The 25632-nt window shown below is 45.5% G+C and overlaps 1 pseudogene; it reads right to left on the reverse strand.

The window, feature by feature from the left end:
* Positions 1 to 9107: 9107 nt before the first annotated feature.
* Positions 9108 to 9207, reverse strand: LOC130043128 (uncharacterized; annotated as a pseudogene).
* Positions 9208 to 25632: the final 16425 nt, after the last annotated feature.

Genomic DNA, 25632 nt, shown 5'->3' on the forward strand with positions numbered 1-25632 from the left:
ATTGCTCCAGCTCTGAGATTGAATATTTTTGGGGATCCATTGCATTAGACTTTTCTTCCAAGTGTAAGTCTTCCCACCTTTGCAATATATTAGGAAAACTTTGATGACTTATAAAGGTGTTATCTTTATTTTTCAGTTTATGAATAATTGAGAAGAGGATGATGATGGTAAAACGAGTGAATTCATTCTATAATTTCTTACGTGGACACATGACAAGCATTCCACTCTCTTCTTTGTTTTTGTCTCGGACTGATTTTGCACCGGTGCCATAACAAGTGGAGATAGGCTCATGTCACACAGACGCATGACTGCTCTGATTCTCCTACTCATAAGACACAAAAAGAACAGCTTTTCACTTTTAAACGATGCATAAAATAGTTGTATAGATGCACATATCTATGCTTTTTAAAGTATCTTAACCACAGTGCTTCATTCTAATAAGGTAATTTGAGCAGTGACAGATGTATTGTGCAAAAATATTCCTGAATAATTAGATTATGCTCATGAATTAGAGATGATTTCTTTTCTTGTAATTTTATAAACACTAGTTCAGTAAGTCAGAATAATGAAAGAACTTTCATTTCCAGGGATACAAATTTAATTTTAAATAGTTAAGCATAACATGACTTTAAAATAAGATCTTCATCTAGCTTTAAATTATGAGTAGCACATTTTACCGTTTCACCAAACACTACTAGTATTCTTTCTTGTAGAAATGGATAAAGCCAATATTTTTCTTTCTTTTTTGGGGGGGGGCGCCCACACCCAGTGATGCTCAGGGGTTTCTCTTGGTTCTGCACTCAGGAATTACATCTGGCAGTGCTTGGAGACCATATGGGATGCTGGGGATCAAACCCAGGTCGACTGTGTGCAAAGCAAATGCCTAACCAGTGTACTATTACTCTGGCCCCTAGGCTGAATCTTTTGATTGTAAAAAAGCATTTTAAAAATTGTAAAATCTTATCTCGCCGAAGGTTGTGTGTTCGCGGGCTCACAGGATGGCACTGTCTCACCGCCCGCTCTTGAGCCACTGTGTGTGGCCTGGATCGGGACGGCTGTTGGCCAAGGGCAGACGAGGGCCAGGCTGGTCGATATCAATAGTAGTTTATTCCAATCCTCTTCACTCCTGTCTGTCTCTGTCTCCTTCTCTCCTGGGCCCCAATCTGGAACCTTTCTCCTTCTGGCTCTGGCTCTGGATCTCTGGAGCCCGAGACCTCTCGCTTCTGACTTCCCTCTTCGAGCTTACAGTCTTAGTTTATATAGCAATCATGTAAGGCGGTGACAAAAAGGTGGGTTGAATATTAAATCAACAATGAGAGGTAAAACCACTCCTCCAGGAGATTAACTCAAGGATAAAATCTCATCTAAAGGGGCTGGAGCGATAGCACAGCGGGTAGGGCATTTGCCTTGCACGTGGCCAACCCAGGTTCGATTCCCAGCATCCCATATGGTCCCCTGAGCACTGCCAGGGGTAATTCCTGAGTGCAGAGCCAGGAGTAACCCCTGTGCATCACCGGGTGTGACCCAAAAAGCAAAAAAAAAAAAAAAAAAAAAAAAAGAGAGATTACTCCAGATTTCTAGGAGATCTGCTCAAGGGTGGGATCCCAACAAGGGTGTGTTCTTTCCTCAGCTAGTAATCTACTTAAATAGTTGTAGTAAATCTACTTCTAATATTTCTAGCAATGCCATTCTGTATGAGCACAGTAAGAGATATAAACATCTCATTATACATTCCGCAGTACTCAGGCTGGGTTAGTCTTCCTAGCCCTAACAGGGTCCTAGTCTCCTCGTTACTTACTTTGGATCACGACAGCATTTGTCCATGATCATGCCCTCAACTTATAGTTGAGTATCGTGGCGCTTTGGCCTGGCCCATTTTGATGCCAGGGTAGCTCACAGCTTGCCCTGGGTCCATTCAGTCCATCATCGGGACCCTGCTTTAGGGGTGCTAGGAACTAAGGGCAACTGAGTCAAGAAAGCAGATGCCCAGGAGTAAATATTATTCGGAGTCAATCAACTTCCAAGTTACAAAGCAGAATATTCACTGTCTTCCTGTGTCCACACAGAAAGGACATTGCTTACAATACAAGTTCAGTGTCCTTAGATGGGTGTGACCTGATAAACCTAAGCTACCTGAGGAAGGACAAAATAGTGTTATCCTACAAAAAAATAAGCTTAGATTAACTTTTTTTTTCTTTTTTGGGTCACACCCGACAATGCACAGGGGTTACTCCTGGCTTTGCACTCAGGAATTACTCCTGGCGGTGCTTGGGGGACCATATGAAAAGGTGGGAATCAAACCCGGGTTGGCTGCATGCAAGGCTAACACCCTATCCTCTGTGCTATTGCTCCAGCCCCAGATTAAATATTTTTAAAAACATTTAAAAATGTTTAAATGTTTGGATGAAATAAGTTTGGATGAAATAATCTATGAGGACACTTTTTAATTATTTTAATCTTTCAGAAAAAATTCCTTCCTTCCTTCCTTCCTTCCTTCCTTCCTTCCTTCCTTCCTTCCTTCCTTCCTTTCTTCTCCAGCAAGTGCTCAAGAGCTACTCCCAACTCTGCTTGGGGGAACCATGAAGTGGTGAGCCTCAAATCTGGGCCTCCTGCATACAAAGCATGTGCTCAGCCTGTTATGCTGCCTCTCTGGCCCTAGATCAAGGTTTTATGTTTTGTTTTGTTTTGTTTTGTTTTTGTTGTTCTTCATTTTTTTTTAAGGGCATCATGAAGAAAGCAAAAACGGGAGCCTTCACATGCTCTCTAGAGAGACAGCGCTGTAGCAGGTGACGGCTCCTCTGACACTCAGCTGCCCTCAGACAGTGCATAGCTTCTCGGGGCTTTAACTTGCGCATTTACAACATGAATAGTCCAACTAGGTTACTTCCAAGACCCCTTTCATGCTACCACCTGCTCATTTTAAGCAGACCCGAAGCCTTAAGCAGACACCTGCCTCCGAACAGAACTCTACACCTGTAACATCTACAGAGCGTTCCAGGCCTTGTCAAGCATGCTAGAGTGGAAGGTGACACTGGCCCTTCAACTCAAGCTGGTTGTGCTGTCCAGATAGAGTCTTTCCTTTGTGTCTGTATGCTTCTCAAACCGAGAGGGTGGGTCAGTGATCTCCGGGTCAGGGAAGTGCTTCTTTTTCTGGGGAGTGCCAGGGTAGTGGGTACCCACAGTTCCCTTTGTGTAGTTACACAAGGGAGCAGAGAGCAGTCTTTGCCCCAGGGCCAGCTCTGCTAGGTCCTCGCTGCTCATGACAAAATCTGTGCACAGATTCATTTGGGCTCCTGTAATCTGGCGGCCCCCAGTTGACTTGACTTCATGTAAGCTTCTGATCCCTACATGGCTGCTTCCTATGTTCACCTGTGGGTGGGTTTTTGCCTTTGACCCTGACCCCTGGCCTCATAGTGGGCCCATGCCAGCTCCTGTGTCCTGCTGGGCCTGCTCTCCGGTACACAGACACTATGGATCAACCTCATTCCATTGTCACCCACACCTTGTTTTGAAATCACAATGATTCTTTGCACTTAAGCAGGACTTTCTCCAACAGAAGAGAAAGAGGCACCTTTCAAAGGTCGTGTTTCCAAATTAAAAACTTGTAAGATAAACCAAGAGTCAGAGATAAATGAGGTGGGAAAACAAATGCATTTAGAATTAGCCAGGTCTACTGTTGAGACGATCCCAATTTAGTTGGCAACATCCCGGGCATCCTGGTCAGAAGCCAGATGAACATAGTCATTCTCCCCAGCAGGTTTGGTAAGGGGTGTTGATCTGGACTACCTCAGTGTCACAGAGCTTTCCTACCTGTTGATCTGTTTGTGTTGTCTTTGAAATTCACAAAGAATCCATGTACTGTTGGCTGAGCTGGAGTCTCCACAGGACCTTGGCCTGTCCTCAGCCACAGCATTTTGAGGCTTCAGAAGGTGGGTGAGGTCTTCCTCCCTCCCTCCCTCCCCCCCTCCCTCCCTCCCTCCCTCCCTCCCTCCTTCTTTCCTCCCTCTCTCCCTCCCTCCCTTCCTCCCTTCCTTCCTATTTCCTTTTGTCCTTTTCTTTCTCTTTCTCTCTTTTCCTTCCTGTTGCCTTTCAGCCATTCTTTCTTGACTTCCACTTCAGCGAATGGAGCAACAGGTGCTTCCTTCTCAGCTTTCCATAGCTTCTTCATCAACTCTCTGGTACAGGGGCCAAAGAGATGGTTAAGCAGGGAAGACACTTGCCTTGCATGCAATCGAACAGGGGTAGCTCAAACCACCACTTCCTCCCACCCTCCAACAACAATAACAAAAAAACATTGACCATTGACAGAAAGATGTTTAACATGTGTCATTTATAAAATTGAAATAACCAGCAATGAAAGGGTAATAAATTAATACCTCATTCTATGTTGAATTATTACTCAGCTTCCAACATTCATAAGACCTTGATGATGATGTTAAATGCATATATGCATATATATATATATCCACTTGATCAAATCGATGAACAATGGAGGACAGTAGAGACAGTACATATATATAATTTGGGGTGACATTTGGCAGTGCTCAGGGCTTACTCCTGGCTCTGTGCTTAGGAATTACTTCAGGGGGGAGTGGCCGGGGGAACATAAGGGCTGCCAGTGTTCGCACCCAGTTGTCCACATGCAAGGTATGTGCCCTTCTTCCTGTATTATAGCTTCAGTCTTTAAATGCTTATAATTTACATTTTGGTCAGAAAATCAGGATTGGTTGGAGATATAGTTCAGTGGGAGAGCTCATGCCTTGCATGTGTGAGGTTGTGTGCCAGGCACTGCCAAAAATAAAAATCAAGATTTTAAAATTGCATATAAACAATGGCCTGACAAGGAAATAACTAAGAGAGCTAGCTCAAAGGGGTTGTGTGTATGCTTTGTATGCTGGAGCCCCAGGCTCAATCTCTAGCACCTCATGGCTTCGCAAACACCCCCGGAGTTAGCCTGAGCACAAAGATAGGACTAATCCCTTCATGAACACCACTGGATGTGGCCCAAAACCCCCAAAAGCCAACGAAACCCAAATCCCCAATTTACTTTTTTTTTCTTTTTGAGTAAAACCCAGCGATGCACAGGAGTTAGTCCTGGTTTATGCACTCAGAAATTACTCCTGGCAGTGCTTGGGGAACCATATGGGATGCTGGGAATCGAACCTAGGTCGGGCTGCGTGCACGGCAAACTCCCTACCCACTGTGCTATTGCTCCAGCCCACTGTTTGTTGTTTTTGTTATTGTTTTGTGTTTGTTTTTTGGGCCACAGCTACTCAGGAGTTACTCCTGGTTCTGCACTTAGGAATTATTCCAGTAATGCTTGAGAGACCACATGGGATGTCTTTTTTATATTATCAAATTTACTCATGTGTACATGATTTACGTAACTTTACTGAGTCACAGTCAGGACCATCAATCAATTGGAGACATTTCATCGCCCCGGTAAGCCAGTAAGGTGCTTCATGCTTCTAACAGTTGATGCTTATCTTTCTACTCCTGACTCACTGCCTGTTCCTCTATTTTCTGTCTTACTGAATTTGTCTTTATTGACTTTTTATGTAAACAAAATTATGCCATACTATTTATGACCTCTTATATCCTGCAAGTGTAATTTAGCATGATTCTGAGACTCATCCAGGTATCACATGCCTATCTATTTCCTTTTATTATTTAATGTTCCGTGATATGAAGGTACCTCGCTTTGTCTATGTCTTCGTCGACTGATGGCTATTTAAGTTGTCTCTGGTTTTAAGCTGTTGGGTATAATACCACTAAGAGCTTTCAAGTACAAAGCTCCATGGAGACCTGTCCTCATCACTCTTGAGTAAGCACTTGGGAGTGAAATGTTGGATTGTGAAGTAGCTTTTGGTTTTACTTATCCAGAAACTGCCAGGCAGTTTTTGAGAAGCTACATGCACTTTAATTAATTCAACTCAGGATATCAAGTCTATCTGTCAGTATTTGGAGGTGCAGCTGTCTCTGGCCCCTGGATCCTGCATTCAGCAGATCTAGAGTTGACTGAGGGGGTGTATTATAAAGCCATAACCATAACAGACTGTCCCACAATCTTAGAAATGACTGGAATTGGCTCTGTAGCTTTGTATTTCCTTATGCTCCCAGTAAACCATGAGCACTCTCCTCAGTTTTTCAAGGCTGTGGAAATTTCTATTACAAGTCATTTATGTATTCAAGAAGAAAGAATGCCCTGTGACCTGGCTTCTTTGGAAACTAGTGATTGCCATCCAGTTAGCAAATAGAATCTAATCATCAAGAATCTAACAAAAGTTGACTACCAGCTCATAATTCTGCTAGGTGCCATGGGTCATGAGAAAGAAATCTTGGACTGGAGCAATGGCTTTAAAGGCTGAATTGAGGGGGCTGGAGCAATAGGAGAGCAAGTAGGGCGTTTGCCTTGCATGCGGCCGACCCGGGTTCGATTCCCAGCATTCCATATGGTCCCCCAAGCATCACCAAGAGTAATTCCCGAGTGCAGAGCCAGGAGTAACCCCTGTGCATCGCCAAGTGTGACCCAAAAAGCAAATAAATAAATAATAAAGGCTGAATTGAGCTGGTCAGCACCACATGGTCCTCCAAGCACGGTTGGGAGTGCCCAGCTGAGCACTGAGCTGAGAGTGGCCCAGAAGCAATGTGTCATGTGTCCCCAAACCTCTTTCCTCCAAAAAAGCATCAACAAAAAAGAAATTCTAGGCTGTCTTTGCCCTCAATAAACTTGGGACTGGGAAAACAAAACTAAGCATGTTAAACAGAATAATTGAGGATAACAGATTGGGGGAGGGAGGCAGTGAACCAGAAACATTAAATCAGACAGGAAGGCAGGTAGAGGCCCTGTGATTTTTTTTTCCTTTTTGTTGTGGTGATGTGTTTACTGTGTGCCTGGCATGCTTCCAGTCAGTGGAGACATCACAAAAACAGAGTAGGTGAAGTACCTATACTCAGAGCACTTATGTTGCAGAAAGATATGATAATAGGGGCTGGAGTGATAGCACAGTGGGTAAGGCATTTGCCTTGCATGCAGCCGACCTGGGTTCAATTCCCAGCATCCCACGTGTTCCCCGAGCACTGCCAGAAGTAATTCCTGAGTGCAGACCCAGGAGGAACTCCTGAACACCGCTGTATGTGACCCAAAGAGGAAAAAAAAGATTATGATAATAAATAAAAATAAGTAAAACAACATGGTCTGTTGAATGGCAAGTGATTTGGGTAGGGAGGAGTGTGTGTGTGTGTGTGTGTGTGTGTGTGTGTGTGTGTGTGTGTGTGCGCACATGAGCACATGAGAAAATTAGACTAGGGTGGGTGGGCAGGGATCATGTCCCTTAGGATGTGAAAATATATGTTATAGTAATTTGGAGAGATAGTACAGCAGGTAAGGCGCTTTCTTGCCTTATATCCAGCCAATCCCGGTTCAATCCAAGCACTGCATAGGGTCCTCTGAGGACAGAGCCAAGTGTGGTCCCTGAGAATGGCTGGGTGTGGCATTTCATAAAAGAAAAGGTTAGACTAATACATAAATACACATAAATAAAGTGCTCCAGCTTTATTGCAAGAACCAAGAACCAAGTGCAGTGACTGACCTGAGGAGGTGAATGTGTTTGCGGCTTTGAGAATCTGCAAGGGTTGAGAATCTCAACCATGTGGCTGAGGGAGAGCAGAGGAGGGAACTGGGTGAGAAAAGTCCAGGGAAAGAGTCATCTGGGCAGTGCCCTAGACAACATTTTAATACCTTGTCTTCAGGCTGGAGTGAATTGGGAATCAGACATAAGGTTCCCAGCAGAGGGGAGAGGGAGAGAGAGAGAATCACACAGACACACAGACACAGAGAGAGAGAGAGAGAGAGAGAGAGAGAATAAATGTGCTCATGTGCTTGAATAGAACTCCTATGTCATCTATGCTGAGCTGGCAGAACAGATCTGAAGGATAAAGCCATCGAGATGACTTGGAGACAATTAAAATCACCTCCTAGGATCCTAGGAGATGACTGGAACTGGAGCTGGAATGGCTGTTGGCATGGGTTGGTGAGATGTGGCTGGTGTGGGGATGTTTGGAAGCCAGGAGTCATGATAAACAAACATGGTGTGTTTGGGGGGACAGTGAAGACCAATTCCTGATGAGGGCAGAGAAGGCTTAGTGGAAAGGGGGTGCGGATGAAACTGAATAATTATGGTGGGACTGAGTTCAGGAGGAAGCATCAGGGGAGGCGCGAAGGCAAGTGCTGTCTTAGCAAAGCTCCACGAAGCTCCCTGGGGCAGCAAAAGGTGTTTCTTATACTTCCAAGGCTAGATGTGCCAATGCAAGGTTCTGGCTGGGTGGGTCCTAGAGAACCTGGTTGGAGGAGGTCTCCTGCTTGTAATGTCTTCACTTCAGCCTTTCCTCTTGAGCTGGTGGCACTCAGGGGGTCTTTGGAAGAGCTGGAGATCAAATCAGGATCAGTTGCATGTAAAAGGCAAATAAGCATACCCACTGTACTATCTCTCTGGCCTCTAGCTGTTCTCTTCTTAAAGACAGCATTAGGGGCTCACCCTTATGACCTAATTTAACCTTCATTACCTCCCAAGAAGCTGATCTTCAAATGCATTCCCATTGGGGTTTAGGGTGTCAACATATGTTTTTTTGGGGGGATGGGATGGTGAGTGGTGGTGGCACAAGAGCTTCAGAGAGACCATAGTGCTACTGGCTCCTCAGTGAACTGACGGAGAAAAGTCTTGAGGAGTCCTTGAGAAGCTAGAGGGTAAGGTTGGAACATACTGATATCATAGATCAGAATATAAGACACGGCAAGACTTGACTCAGGCCGGATAGTTTATTTCACCAGGAGGAGATGACCCATGTGGAGTTCTCAAGCTCTGCTATTCCTTTTGTGTTAAAAAAGAGGAATTTTTATATTCTTACTCCCATCTAGTTCTCATATTTGTTGCCCATGTATCATAGAATATGTCAGAATGTGCCAAGTCCACAGACACACCCAGGCATCAATTCTATGGGCTTCACTTCCCTACATCCAATGGCACAGTACCTGTATTCACTGAGGAAACAACAATTTAAGGTACAAATGCAAAATAGAAAGAATGAACTTACAAAATAAATTTTTTAAAAATCCAGAAGGCCTCACGAATTCATGTGTCATCCTTGCACAGGGGCTGTGCTAATCTTCTTGATATTGTTCTAAATATATGTGCAGCTGAAACCAGCAGAGCATCATCTAAATATGTGTGAGATATGAGACTAGAGGGAGAATTAAGACCATGACAAAGACAGCAGAGTTGAGATTCCTGGAGCCAGGAGAGGGTTCACTACTGCATGCAATGCTTTCTTTTCTACCTATTTGTAGGAACCAAATGAACCATTTCCCACTACTCTGTCTATGTTTTACTGAAAGTCAATGTCCCACACTCAGATCTACGTTCTGAACAGAGTGAATGCTCTGAGTTCAGACCTATGTGAAGAGGCTGGGACCAAGGTGACCAGCTTACTTTCACTCCTGAGGGCAGGAAGTGTCTCCTCTGCTACAGCGGAGTAGTATGAGGATGGAAATTTTTTGAAGGATCAGTCAAAAGACAAGACAGTCAACACATAGTCTACACTACTGAAGAGAAGCTCCTTGGGGTGCAGCGGCAAGCATAGTCTACACCACTGAAGTGAAGCAACTCTTGGGGAGGAGGGCTGGTCTGGCATGGGAGTAGAAGTTGGTCGGAGCCTCTGCAATCAGATTGACCCACATTTCGATTGTGGCTTCCCCACTGGGTGCTGTGACTATCAACACATGATTTAGCTTTGATGTATCTGTTTCATTTCTTCAAAAGGGACCTGGGGAAAAATAGTTGGTGGGAAAATTAGATGAAGTCATGGATATAAAGCATAGCTTAGCATAGCTTGGCACATAGTAGGTGTTAAGCTAATTAACTGGTGGAAGTTGTAGTGATTGTTAATCCCAAGGAGAAAAGAACATTTACAGTGCTAAAAATAGTACACCTTAAGCTCTCTCAGCTTTTTATTATTATTATTATTATTACTTTATTGCACTTGTGTGTGTATTTGGGGGCCATATGTAGCAATGATCAGGGCTTACTCCTGGCTCTGTACTTAGGGATCACTTCTAGCAATACTCAGGGGACTCCAGGGGGTGCTAGGGATTGAATCTGAGTTGGCGATGTTCAGGGCAAGTGCCTTACCCACTGTTCTGTCTCTCTGGCCCATATTACAACTTAAAATTTTTAACAACTAGTTTCTAGGGCTTGAGAATGGTAGGAGTATCTCAGTCAAGAATTTTTCTCTTTAACATCCCACTGGTGAAAGGAGGTTTTTCACAATCCCATTCTTTGTAAGACTGCATCTGGAATGCAGTAGAATTAGATGGAACTCTGCAGAGTTTGCTGACCATGAGATACTTGATGACATTTCCCCAAGATACTTGCTGGATTTTTTTCCCCTCCAAAGAATGAGTCATTATTGTGAGATACTGTTTATTGTAAAACTCTTGTGTTCCTGTTCTGCATACCAAAGGTCACTTGACAGGCACTTTATGTTATAGTCAAGAACAAAAGAAAATAATATAATGCTGTGAAATGGCATTTTGGAGTTTGATGGACACTGTCTTTCTGGGCCTTTTGGATAATGGCTTAAATATATATGTATATATATACATATATATATATCACTCCCTACCCATTTTCCATAATTACCACACCATATTTGATGGGGTTCAGACAGTAGGCAACAAATCATAGAGGAAAAAATATATATATACATATATATATTTATACCTCTCAGAGAGCTCGGTAAACTACCAAGAGTATCCTGCCCACACGGCAGAGCCTGGCAAGTTCCCTGTGGTGTATTTGATATGTCAAAAACAGTAACAATAATGGGTCTCATTCCCCTGACCCTGAAAGAGCCTCCAATATGCCAGTGTTGGGAAAGACAAGTAAGGAGAGGCTGCTAAAATCTCGGGGCTGAAATGAATTGAGATGTTACTGGCGCCTGCTCGAGTAAATCGATGAACAATGGGATGATATGGCAAAGCCTGGCAAGCTACCCGTGATGTATTCGATACGCCAAACACAGTAACAAAAAGTCTGACGTTGGAGACGTTACTGGGCCGTTCGAGCAAATAGATGAACAACGGATGAACAGTGACAGATATATATATATATATATATATATATATATATATATATATATTAAGAGCCAAGTGAGAGGAAGAACATTTAGTTGCCTCACTTATTCAAAAATTATGTACAGATGATTTTTTGATAGGGTAATTTGATAAGTACTGGTAGCATATCTAAAATCAGGATTGAAAAAAATTTTTTTCGCTCATCTGGCTGTGTTTAGGTGGCTACTCTGGCTCTGTGGTAGAGGGCCCACTCCCAGCGGTGCTTGGGGAACCATGCAGTGCTGGGCACATGCTCAGTCTCTGAGTTCTCTCCAGCCCTAACATCAGGCTTTTACTCATTAGTGTATACCCTGGCATGCTCTGTACTAGTTCCCACTGCAACACCTGTTCTTCCCTTCATTGCTGCTATTGTTGAAATGACCAGGGGTTGCACCATCTTGGATGTGGTGCTTGCATCCTTGGTAGTGGTGCATGCTTAACTATAATGCTTGCTGGGACTCTCTCTGGGAGTTGCACCCTCTGAGCAGTTGTAGAGCTGGCTGGGAATCGCAAGTGGTAGTCATCCACTGCTCGCGAAATCACACTCCTGACCACTGTGCTACATCTTCTGGGTGTTGCGCCTGTGGTTGCAAACTCTGGTGGCCATATTTGAACATGTTAGTAGCAGTGTTTGCACACACCTGGCTGTGTCCTACAAATCACACTGGGGGCTCTAGACAGCAGAGCTGCTGGCACCAGGCACTGAACTCATAGCCTTGCAAAGCAGGTACTTTCAGTCACTGAGCCATCCCCAGTCCCTGGAGTACCCGATGCCCTTCATGCCACTGGTAGCTCACACTGGGATGTGGTTTAATTAACACAAATTGCTGTGCGAGCGTCAACATGTAAGACCATGAGCATGCTGTATTTGCTGGATTATTTTCTAAGCGATGGAACCATTCTTACAGAAAAACCTTTTCACTACCTGATTCTTACTGCTGTAGGTGTAATTTAGGGGGAAGGGGAAAATTGTCACGCAAAATTGTTACCCTTTAAGATAAGACAAAGCTAAATAAACGTGGAGGGGAGCAGGTTGAGTTTTCCTCCCCGCCCCAACCAGGGCTCCGGCAGCCGAAGACCTCCAGAACCAGCCACCACCATGCTGAGACCACTCTCCGCACACATGAAGGTACCGGCAGAGGCACGCAGGTCCCGGGGCTGAGATCTCCAAGCCTACTCGGATCGGGGCTGAGCATCCTCCACCCAGATCCTCCAAATTCCAGTAGGCAGTGGTCACACCCACCAATTGGCCCCCTGGCGCCGTGTAATCCAATCAACGGCCAAGACTCAGAGACTGTAAAACCCAGCTCCCAGAAGCACGCGGCCACAAATGCAGCCGTGCGACATCTTATCATCTCATTCCTACTTTGGACAAACTGGCAGGCTACCGAATGTAGCCTGCCCACATGGCAGAGTCTGGCAAACTCCCCATGGCGTACCCAATATGCCAAACACCAGTAACAATGAAGGGTCTCATTCTCCTAACTCTGAAAGAGCCTTGAATATGGCACTTTTTAAAAAAATCTCAGGGCTAGGACTAAGGAGACGTTACTGGGGCCTGCTCGAGGCAATCAACGAATAACAGGATAGTTGTGGTTGTGATTGTGATTGTGAAATATACGTGGAAGTGTGTACATAACCAAGAGAATATTTCGGCAGTTACAGCTTAATTCCTGCGTAAAGCAGAGTTTCCACAAAGAATCACCTCCAGTCACTCCTGGATCAACAAAGTGTTTTATTAGAGCATTTCCATTAAGATGAGGCAACCCAGCCAAGTTCAAGAGACACCAAACCTTCTGACTCAAAGGTGACAGCCACACTTCTTGGTGACAGCAACACCATCAAGTCATCCCACTTAGTTGTTCACCTGGATATCTCTCTGCTGCCTCACCCAATTCAGCTCGACACTTTGTCTTTCACTTAATCACTTAACTTCCCGTTAGTCGTCGATTTGCTCGAGCGGGCGCCAGTAACGTCTCCATTTGTCCCTGTCGCGTGCTAGTGTAGCCCAATGGCATCTCTTCGCTCCGGGAACATGGAGGGCCTCAAACCGATCGTTCATGACCTTGACAAAGAAGTCTGACCATCTGGTAGGTGGGCGGCCACGCGGTCTCTTGACATCCCGTGGAATCCAATCAGTAACAGCTCTAGTCCAACGGTCGTCTTTAAATCTCATTACGTGACCAGCCCATCTGATTTTCGACACCTTGGCAAATGAGACAGCGTCCCTGATCCTTGATTGTCGACGGATGTCAGAACTCCGGATTCGTTCTCTCATTTGAGTGAAACGTGATATTCCAAGCATAGCTCTTTCTATTCTTCTTTGGGAGACCTGAATGGCGTTCTCATCTTGTTTGCGTAGGGCCCAGGTCTCTGAGGCATATGTTAATGCAGGAAGAACAGTGGAATCAAAGAGATGTGCCCGGAGCCGGAGGTTCTTCGTCCTCTTAGCTATTTCTTCGACGTTCTTGAAGGCGTTCCAAGCCGCTCTCTTCCTCCTGCGCAGCTCGGGTGCCAGGTCATTTGTCATGTTGACCTCTCGACCTAGGTACACATAGCTGTTGCATTCGGAGATGGTCGTTCCATTGAGAGCGAATGGGGCGTCAGGAACAAGGCTGTTTCTCATAAACATTGTCTTCGTAAGATTCAGCTGTAGTCCTACCTTTCCACACTCACGGTCAAAATCGGCCAGCATTTGTGCCGCTTGGCTGATGTTTGGTGTTATTAAAACAATGTCATCAGCAAAGCGGAGGTGGTGTAGTTGCCGACCATCTATCTTCACTCCCATTCCTTCCCATTCCAGTCGTCGCATGATGTTCTCGAGGGTGGCACTGAAGAGTTTTGGTGAAATGGTATCACCCTGCCGCACCCCTCTCTTGACATCAACGATCACTTCTTTGTAGAATGGTGAGATCCTGGTAGTGAATCCGCAATACAGCTCACGGAGGATCCTGATGTATTGGGCTTGAATGCCCTGATTGGCTAGGGCTTCAATGACCGCTTCCGTCTCAACAGAATCAAAGGCCTTCTTTAAATCAATGAACGTTAAGCAGAGCGGCATCTTGAACTCCCGAGAAACCTCAATGAGTTTGGTTATTGTGTGGATATGGTCGATGGTGCTGAATCCTTTGCGGAACCCTGCTTGCTCACATGGTTGTCCTTCATCTAGTGTTCTGCCAATCCTATTCAGGATGACTCGAGTGAACAACTTGTAGATGACAGACAATAGGCAGATCGGGCGATAGTTGCCAATGTCATGGATGTCTCCCTTCTTGAACAGTAGTACGGTCCTGCTGGTTTTCCATTGAGATGGAACCTTGCATTCAGACAGGTAGCGAGTGAAGAGCCGAGCCAGTGTATTGATGAGTACTGACGGCAGGTTCTTCAGGTGTTCAGGTCTGACCTTGTCTGGGCCGGGTGCTGTTTGCTTCTTTACTGACAAAAAGGCGTGTCGGATTTCAGAAGGGAGAACGTTGGGAACGACATATCCATCCTGTGGAATTTGGTATGTCGGCAAGTGGACATGGCTATCGAAGAGATTTGAGTAGAAGTCATGGATAATCTTTTCCATTGCCGTTCTGGAGGATGTGATGGATCCATCAGGACGTCGGAGGGCAGTCATCTTGGTCTTATAGTTGGCGAAGGACAGGCGGGCGTTACACTACTTCCACTACCCAGCCGTCGCCACACTCCAGGACGCTTTCCGGACCCGCGCGGCCGCAAGCGGCCGCGCGACACATCATAAGACACTAAATACCCGTCTTCTGGAATTGTCGTACCATATTTGATAGGGTTCAAATATGGTAACACCTACAAGGGTGATTAGAGGTCACCCCAAAAGCCTCTATACCTCTCGGAAAGACTGGCAAGCTACCGAGAGTATTCCGCCCGCACGGAAGAGCCTGGCAAGCTATCCGCTGTGTATTCGATATGCCAAAACCAGTAACTACAACTGGTCTCATTCACCTGACCCTGAAGGCTTCACCGACATGGCAGCACTGAGAAGGATGAGAAAGGAGAGGCCGACAAAATCTCAAGGCCGACCTAGACTGCCACAACGAAGGAAGACAAAAATGATCGTCTGTACTTTCAATGCACGTACGCTAGCATCAGATGCATCCATCGAGGACCTGATGGTACAAGCGCGAATGATCAAGTACGACATCATTGGTCTGACCCAGACAAGAAGACACGAATCTCACCATGCCGTTTTCGACACTGGAGAAGAATTGTTCCTCGGAACATGCGATAAAAGAGGTGTTGGAGGCGTCGGTGTCCTTGTCAACACAAACTTGGCCAAGAGCATTGATTCATTTGAATGCCTAACAACCCGAATCGGACGTTTACATTTGAATAGATGTGGCTCACTGCCTGCAGTTTCTATCTTCGTTGTCTACGCACCAACATCTCATTATGATGAAAGAGAAATCGAGAAGTTCTACATGGAGCTAGAGAAGTTCTATAAAGAAGACCACACCTTCTACAAGATCATTGTGGGTGATTTTAATGCCAAGATAGGACCGAGAAGATCAGCTGAAGAACTTCACATCGGAACCCATGGCCTAGAATGGAACGAACAGGGTGAGAGACTGTCTGAGTTCATCATGTCGACCAAGACCATTCATGGTAACTCACAGTTCCAGAAGGCAGAATCTAAACGATGGACATGGGAGTCTCCCGGTGGACGATTCCACAACGAAATAGACCACATCATATTCAATCGACGGTTTTGCCTGACTGATGTCGCTGTTGTCCCAAAATTTCGAACGGGATCGGACCACCGTCTCCTTCGTGCAAAATTCTACTTCACAGAGCGGGGAGAAAGGGCTGCAAAGTTCAAAAAGAGAACTCCCAGAACGACCACCAACTGGGAACTCTTTGGTACTATTGCGGCAACATGGGAAGATGCCATTGTTGACAACATTGACGAGGAATACGATCGACTGGTTCAGCACCTCCATGAATGTGCGAGGAACGCCAAGAGAGAGATAGCCACAAAAAGTCGCCTATCTTCGAAAACTCTTGAGCTAATTCGCCAGCGTGGTTTGGCGCATGCCTCAGGCAACCGCAAGCTAACGTCCGAGCTCGCAAAGCAGTGCAGAGATGCGATCAAGGAAGACCTCAAAGAGAGAAGAGCAGAAGTACTGGTAGATGCGGCAGAAGCCGGGAAAAGTATTCGTAACTTTGTCTTTATTGAGTCGTAATGATTTCAAGGGCCACATCATAAGAGGAATGAATGGATTGCTCCCCTTGTGTTCGCAAGGCATGTGCTCTACCACTGACATCTCTGGGCCAGTACTTTACCCTTTACCTTGTTCCCTTCACTCCATTTCTGGGATATTGATCACTTGACTTCCTGTTACTCATCAATCTGCTTGAGTGGGTGCCAGTAACGTCTCCATTTGCCCCTGTCGCATGCAGTGTAGCCCAATGTCCTCTGTTCATTCTAGGAAACTGAAGAGCCTCAAACCAATCGTTCAGGGTCTTGACAAAGAAGTCTGACCATCTCGTAGGTGGGCAGCCACACGGTATTTTGATGTCCCTTGGAATCCAGTCAGTAACGACTCTAGTCCAGCGGTCATCTCCAAATCTCATTGCTTGTCCAGCCCATTTGATTTTCGATGTCTTGGCAAACGAGACAGCCTCCCTGATTCTTGATCGTCGACAGAGGTCAGAACTCCGGATTCTTTTTCTCATTTGAGTGAAACGTGATACTCCAAGCATAGCTCTTTTGATTCCTCTTTGGGAGACCCGAATAGCGTTCTCATCCTGTTTTTTGTAGGACCTAGTTCTCTGAGGCGTATGTTAATGCAGGAAGAACAGTGGAATTGAAGAGATGTGCCCGGAGCCAGAGGTTCTTCGTCTTCTTAGCTATTTCTTCGATGCTCTTGAAGGTGTTCCAAGGGGCTCTCTTCCTCCTGTGCAACTCAGGTGCCACGTCATTCGTTATGTTGACTTCTCGACCTAGGTACACATAACTTTTGCATTCGGAGATGGTCATTCTGTTGAGAGCGAATGGAGCGTCAGGAACGAGACCATTTCTCATAAACATTGTCTTCGTGAGATTCAGCTGTAGTCCGACCTTTCCACACTCACAGTCGAAGTTGGCCAGGATTTGTGCCGCTTGGCTAATGTTTGGTGTTATTAGAACGATGCCATCAGCAAAGCAGAGGTAGTGTAGTTGCCAACCATCTATCTTCACTCCCATTCCTTCCCATTCCCATTGTTGCATGATGTTCTCAAAGGTGGCACTGAAGAGTTTCGGTGAAATGGTATCACCCTGATGACATCGATGATTACTTCTTTGTAGAATGGTGAGATCCTGGTAGTGAATCCGTAATGCAACTCACAGAGGATCCTGATGTATTGAGTTTGAATGCCCTGATTGGCTAGGGCTTTGATGACCACTTCTGTCTCAACAGAATCAAAGGCCTTCTTTAAATCAATGAACATTAGACAGAGCGGTATCTTGAACTCCCAAGAAACCTCAATGAGCTTGATTATCGTGTGGATATGGTAAATCATGCTGAATCCTTTTCAGAACCCAGCTTGCTCGCATGGTTGTCTTTCATCTAGTGTTCTGTGAATCCTATTCAGGATGACTCGAGTGAACAGTTTGTAGATGACAGACAACAGGCAGATAGGGCAATAATCGCCAATGTTGTGGATGTCTCCCTTCTTGTACAGTAGTACAGTCCTGCTGGTTTTCCACTGGGACGGAACCTTGCATTCAGACAGGTAGCGTGTGAAGGGCTGAGCCAGTGTATTGATGAGTACTGATGGCAGGTTCTTCAGGTGTTCAGGTCTGACCTTGTCTGGGCCAGGTGCTGTTCGTTTCTTTACTGACAAAACGGCATGTCGGTTTTCGGAAGGGAGAACGTTGGGAGCGACATATCCATCTTGCGGAATTTGGTATGTGGTCAGGGAGACGTGGCTATCAAAGAGATTGAGTAGAAGTCATGGATAATCTTCTTCATTGCCCTTCTGGGAGACGTGATAGATCCATCAGGACGTCGGAGGGCAGTCATCTTGGTCCTGTAGCTGGCAAAGGACAGGAGGGCTTTACCAATGCTTTTCCCGCTTCTGCTTCATCTACAGCACTGCTGCTCTTCTCTCTTTGAGGTCTTCCTTTATTGCATCTCTGAACTGCTTTGTGAGCTCAGACGTTTGCTTGTGGTTGCTTGAGGCATGCACCAAGCCTCGTTGGCGTATAAGCTCAAGAGTTTTCGAAGACAGACGATTTTTTTGTGGCTATCTCTCTCTTGGCATTCCTCACAGTCATGGAGGTGCTGAACCAGTCGATTGTATTTCTCGTCAATGTTGTCAACAACTGCATCTTCCCAGGTTGCAGCAATAGTACCAAAGAGCTCCCAGTTGGTGGTGATCATTCTGGGAGTTCTCTTCTTAAACTTTGCAGCCCTTTCTCCCCACTCTGTGAAGTAGAATTTTGCACGAAGGAGACGGTGGTCCGATCCCGTTTGGAATTTTGGGACAACAGTGACATTGGTCAGGCAAAAACCGTTGATTGAATATGATGTGGTCAATTTCATTGTGGAACTGTCCACTGGGAGACTCCCATGTCCAACGTTTAGATTTGGCCTTTTGGAACTGTGAGTTATCATGGATGGTCTTGGTCAACATGATGAACTCAGACAGTCTCTCACCCTGTTTGTTCCATTCTAGGCCATGAGTCCCAATGTGGGTTCTTCAGCTGATCTTCTTGGTCCTATCTTGGCATTAAAATCACCGATAATGATCTTGTAGAAGGTGTGTCTTCTTTTTTTTTTTTTTGCTTTTTGGGTCACATCCAGCAATGCACAGGAGTTACTCCTGGTTCATGCACTCAGGATCTACTCCTGGAGGTGCTTGGGGAACCATATAGATTGCTGGGAATCGAACCTAGGTCGGCTACATGCAAGGCAAACGCCCTACCCTCTGTGCTATTGCTCCAGCCCCAGAAGGTGTGGTCTTCTTTATAGAACTTCCCCAGCTCCATGTAAAACTTCTCAATTTCCCCTTCATCATAATTGGATGTTGGTGCGTAGACAACGAAGATAGAAACTGCCAGCAGTGAGCCACATATATTCAAGTGTAATCAACCGATTCGGGTTGTTAGGCATTTGAATGAATCAATTGGCTCATGGCCAAGTTCGTGTTGACAAGGACACCGACACCTCCAATGCCTCTTTTGTTGCATGCTCCGAGGAACAGTTCTTCTCCAGTGTCGAAAATGGCATGATGTGATTGATGCCTTCTCGTCTCGGTCCGACCAATGATGTTTTACTTGATCTTTCACGCTTGTACCATCAGGTCCTTAGTGGATGCATCTGATGCCAGCGTACGTGCACTGAAAGTACAGACAACCATTTTAGTCTTTCTTCATTTTGGCAGCCTAGTTCGGCCTTGAGATTTTATCAGCCTCTTCTTCCACATCCTTCTCAACGCTGCTGTATTGCGGACTCCTTCAGGGTCAGGAGAATGAAACCCATTGTATTTACTGGTTTTGGCATATCGAATACGCCACGGATAGCTTGCCAGGTTCTGCTATGCGGGTGGTATATTCTTGGTAGCTTGCCCGGCTCTCCGAGAGGGATATTGTCAGAGAAAAACAAATATTTTGGATTCAGGGATAGCTCAGTGGTAAAGTCACAGTAAAGTACCTGCCTTGTAGGCCTGAGGCTCAGAGTTCGATGCCATGGACCCCACCCCCACCCCACCTCCATGCTTAGCACAATCTTGGTATCACTGCTATTTGGAATCCCCAGCACCACGAAGTATGTGATCTCTGACTCACTATAATCAATTGTGAAAGCATGGCAACTGAAGCATGCAAATCCCAGTGAGCACAGCTATGTGTCCACAAAGTTCACACTTTCCAGTGAGCATTGCAGCAAAGTAGTGTATGACTCCTACCCCACTCCCATACCACAATAGGGAAGGGAAGAGGATAAAAACCCAAACACCTGGGGCAGGGAGCACAGGGGCCAGGGAGACTTTTTGCATAGGTCCAGCTTTTATACAGCACCAATGGTACCCGAGCATGGCAGAGTATAGCCCTACTGACTTCTAAGCACTTCCGGGTGCAACTGGTCAGAGGTGCCCACATCCCAGGTTCCAATCAGCACCCATCCTCTGGATCCACACTGAGTAACCAGTCTGGCTGAGTATCCTGAGGAGTGAACCTGGGGGACTTGAGCATCATGTAGGGGCCCTTTCAACACTCCCATCCCCAACAGATGTTTGTTTATAACCAAATTTCTGTATTATACAAAAGTGGATATTTAACTAATAAAATTAATTTCCTACTTAACAGTCTTTTGCTATGTAAAGTCATTAAGTAATCTGAGCTAAAGCATGACATTACAGAAAAGCCCCCACACTGTATGACAAAGTCCAAATTAAGACCTAAACAAGTGTTTCAATCCTTAAGGACAAGCATTCCTATCCTTTTCTGGAAACCGCCTTCTGGGATGGAGTCCTTCAAAAGCAGGCAGAGAACCTTGTCTGTAGAAGTCTGCAGTAAATATTCTCCCCTATGATGGACATAACCCTTCACTCACACACTATCTTTTCCCCTATGATGGACATAACCCTTCACTCACACACTATTTTTTCTGTTTGTGTTTTAGGAACCACATGCGACAGTGCTTAGGGGCCACTTCTGAGCTGCTGGAGGACAGAAAGTTCTACATGTGAGGCTGGAATAAACCTGGGGCCTCCACACATGGAGCCTGCTCCAGCCCTCCCAAGTTCTCTTGCCTAGTACTAAAATGAACACGTTGTATTACTGCATTTGCTTTGCACGTGGCCAACCCGGGTTCCATTCCTCTGTCCCTCTTGGAGAGCCTGGCAAGCTCCCCGTGGCATATGTAATATGCCAAAAACAGTAACAAGTCTCACAATGGAGACATTACTGGTGCCTGCTCGAGCAAATCGATGAACAGGACAGTGCTACAGTGCAGTGCCTTGTTATGTAGTTATATATTGCACATGTAACTATTACATTGATTTTCCAGATATTGTTTGGGTGTCAAATGTCTTGGTTGGGCCACACTTTCCTTCAATGGCAATAGAGGACACCACTCCTTTGGCTAACTGCTGCTGTCTCTGGGCCTTCCTGCCTTGGTTTGTGGCAGCATCATGCCAATGTTTGTCTTTGTATTTGAACTGTCTTATTTTTTCCTTATAAAAAATAAGGAAAAAATAAGACATATAAAAAATATGTCTGTCTCTGTGTATGTCCAAAAGACCTTGTTTCTCTTGTGAAGATACCAGTTACTGGATTTGGGGTTCATCTTAAATCTAGGATGTTTCTGGGTTGAGCTCTTCAGTGACTTGTCTGCTGATATTCTGCTCAGAATAGGACACATTCTGGAGTCTATACGTTCATACATGGATTTCAAAACACTACTCACTTCACCACAATAGGTTTAAGAGATCACACGCAGCTGAGGAAAGAATAAAAACCTGGGAGTGGACAGAGAAATAACTCATGGGCTGGAACACGTTTCCCACGAGAGAGGCCCAGATCCAAGCCACACGTCCCAGGATCCCAAGCAATAGTGAGAGCACAGAGCTGGAAGTGCCCCTGAGCACTGCTGGGTGTGGTCCAAGAAACAGGGGTGTGTGTGTGGGGGGGGAAAGATTACTCTTAAATCAGGATTCTGTGCTTCCGTGCAAAGGAGAATGCGAATTCTAAGCAGGTAAGAAATACTGGTAAGAACTTATAAATTGATGGCATCTTTGGAAAGCTGTTAAATTTCCACAGGCGACTGTCAACTGCATCGCACCAGCCAGAACTTGCATTTCTATGGACTGCAACTATTTGCATTATGTTTCCTTCAAGTTCAAGTATTTCTTCAGAGTACAAAAAGTGTATCTAAAGACAAAAATAAACCATACTCTAAAGGACCAGTGAATCCCCAGAAGCCCCAGCATTTCATTGACAGGGTTTTCTATTTCAGTCTTCCACAAGATGTTCCATAATCAAATAAGATTCATTTCAGTCTCAAATAATCACACACAAAACCACTGGGCTTTAATGCAGTTGAAATATACCTTTGGTCCTCTGAGGTTTGATGGCATGTTGATTTATATGCCATCAAACCTCAAACCTCAGAGGACCAAAGGTATATGTCACCTGGTATATGACAATCAAGAAGCAAAGGGCCTAGGGCAATGGCTTCCTAGCTTAGAACACTTGTTTTGCCTTAGTTCAATCCCTCACACATGCTGAACTTGATCCCAGCAGCCAGGTGTAAACACAACAAAGAAATGCAATCCCTGGTGAGCAAGCACAGGAACTATGATTCCTGAAGCTAGGACCACAAAGTATGACCCTACTGTACCACTGAGGTAAGGAAGGGCCAACCTTGGTGATACCAAGGCAGAGCGAGTACTGCATCCATGATGCTGCAGGCCCACGGGAACACCACAGCCAGGCATGGACGACAGATCGTGCCACCACTGTAACAACAATGAAGAGGAAGGGGAGAAGGATAAAATAAAAATAAAACTCAATGTTTTTTTTTTCTGGAATAATATCAAAATTACACAAATTTCTTTTAGATTCAAAAGCAAATTTTTTTTCCTTTTTTGGTCACACCCGGTGATGCGCAGGGCTGACTCCTGGCTCTGCATGCAGGCATACTCCTGGCGGTGCTCGAGGGACCATATGGGTTGCCAGAGATTGAACCTGGGTCGGCCACACGCAAAGCAAACACCTCCCTTGCTGTATTATCGCTCCAACCCCACAAAAGCAAACTGAAACTAAATTTTAGCTTTTTGAGAAATAGAATCACCAACAATTTTTTAAATTTGTGGTGTTTAAATCCTCCAAATTTTGTCAAAAAAAAAATGGCACTGGAGGGTGGTAGAGCATGTAGGGCATTGGCCTTGCATGTGGCCGACCCAGGTTTGATCCCCAGCATCCCATGTTATTCCCTAAGCCTGCCAGGAGTAAACCCATGGGAATTGCTGGGTGTGGCCTCCAAACAAACCACCACCAAGGCCAAAGCAATAATACAGCAGGTAGGGTGCTTGCCTTTCATGTTGCTGACCGGGTCCGCTGGCACCACATAAGGGTCGCTGCCAGGAGTAAGCTCTGAGCACTGCTGGGTGTGGCCCCCAAGCAAAACAACACTGCCACAATATAAATCCTTCCAATAGCATTACTATTTTTTTTCCCTTGAAATGCCTAAAGTTAAAGCTTTTCAACACAAAATACAACACACTTGGTCAATCCATCCCATGAAAGGTACATACTAGCAAGAGTTCCTGATATGCCTTAGAAAATTCAATATTTATCTTAAGGAAACTATGACAAATTATCCTTAATGTATGAAAAAGGATGATGGGGCTGGGTAGTGCATCAAGGAGGGCTTCTGACTTGCATGCTGCTGACCTGAGTTTGATACTTCCCAGAGTCCTTCCCAGAGTGATGCCTGAGTTCAGAGCAGGACTACGTCCTGAGCACTGCTGCGTGTGGCCCTCAAAAAACCAACAACACCTCTGGGGGTAAAGGTAAAGGTAAAGGCCCTCCCGTTGATCGTCGATTTGCTCGAGCGGGCCCAGTAACGTCTCCGTTGGAGACTTTGTTGTTACTGTGTCTGGCATATCTAATACTCTCGGTAGCTTGCCGGGCTCTCCGAGAGGGGCGGAGGAATCGAACTCGGGTCGGCCATGTTGGCCGCTTGTAAGGCGACAGCTCTACCCGCTGTGCTATCACTCCAGCCCTGGGGTAGGGACCTGAAAGATAATGTAGAGGTTAAGGTGCTTGCTTTTCACCTTATCAATCCTGATATAAATCTCTGGTATCACACATGGTCCACCAGCATTACCAAGGACCTCTCCTGAGTAAACCCAGAAACAGCGCCAGAAAACTGCTGGGTGTGTCCCCTCCCCCACACGTTTGAGGTACTATTAGGAGGGAAAAAAAATTAATGCAAAGAAAATCTCCCCAAAAAGATAAAAAGAAAAATTCCAAGTTCCCGCATTAATGCTTTGAAACAAAACCGCAAAAAGTCAGTTCCTTATCTGGGTTACATCTCAGAGTTAAAAACTTAAATCTACTTTATTTTTTTGCTTTTTGGGTCACACCCGGTGATGCTCAGGAGTTACTCCTGGTACTGCATTCAGGAATTACCCCTGGCGGTGCTCAGGGGACCATATGCAATGCTGGGAATCGAACTGGGGGCAGCCGTTTGCAAGGCTATTGCCCTACCTGCTGTTCTATCACTTCAGCCCTTAGATCCACATAAACAATGAAAATCTCAGCACTAGCTTTTGGTTTGGTAAGCTCTGGTTTCACTATAAAAAATCTAAAGCTCCCACGAGCGGCTCTCCGGCACAGTCATGGCTCCAGAAGCACAAGGACTTAATGCAGAGCCCAGCAGCTTGCAGCAGAAAAGTGAACGGACTATGCGTTAATCCACACCACCATGCCTGCATGGAGGGGAAAGGGTGTTGGTCCCTTCCGCCTTCTCCCTCTGGAAAGAAAGATGGCAGCCGCTTGGGAGCCTTGTGGAAAGCCAGGTATGAGCCGGTGGTGATGGGGCAACTAAAACCTCATGGGAAGGGGGACGTTCCCGGCTGGTCCTTCACGCCCTACTGAGGCCACCAGTTGCCCCCCACGAGCGGCTCTCCGGCACGGCCATGGCTCCAGAGCACAGAAACCAATCTCTTAATTATCTGACTCTCAGTAGAAATACTTCCAGGGTTAATAAGTAAAATAGCAGAAATCCAAAACATTTAATTCTTGAACCCAGCTGTAGAAAGCAAATCATTTCTCATTTCACAACGCTTTTTCAGCATGTCTGATTGGGGGGGGGGGGGGGTAAACTCTAAATAATAATGGTGCATTTTTTATCGAAACAATGAATCTAGTCAAAGTAGAGTGTTAACTAGAATTCATCTGCCTCACAGGCATTGGGAGGGGCAGGGGGTGGGGGTTTATTGGGGTTCTTCATGGTGAAAAAGAAGTATTGGTAAAGGGAAAGGTGTTTGATATTTGCATGACCGAGACCTAAACCTGAAAGCTTTGTAACTTTTCCCACAGTGAGTCAATAAATAAATAATAAAAAAAAAAATCTAAAGCTCAGGGCTAGAGCCTTGAACCAAGCAGAGCCAAGTTAGATCCCTACACCCCATGTGGTCCCCGGTGCACTGTCAGCTATGTCCCCGCCTTCCCCCGCATTCTCTCACCCGCCAAATCTATAGCTGAGAGCCAGAGGTTGTTTGGTGGTAAGAGTGTTTGCATTTGGGAGACCTTGGCTTTGACCCCCAGCACAATTAATAGATGCAGCAGTGGGGAGCCAAAGGAGGTAACATGTTTTGCATCCAGAAGGCCAGATTCTGAATGAATGTTATGATCCCCGAGGACCACTGGATGTGGACCAAAACATTTGAAATCTGTGTTGGATATATGGCTCAGCTATGCTCCTGCCTAGCATGTAAGGTCCTGG

Source organism: Sorex fumeus, unplaced genomic scaffold (assembly GCF_029834395.1).
Source record: "Sorex fumeus unplaced genomic scaffold, SorFum_2.1 ptg000111l, whole genome shotgun sequence".
Classification (NCBI taxonomy): domain Eukaryota; kingdom Metazoa; phylum Chordata; class Mammalia; order Eulipotyphla; family Soricidae; genus Sorex; species Sorex fumeus.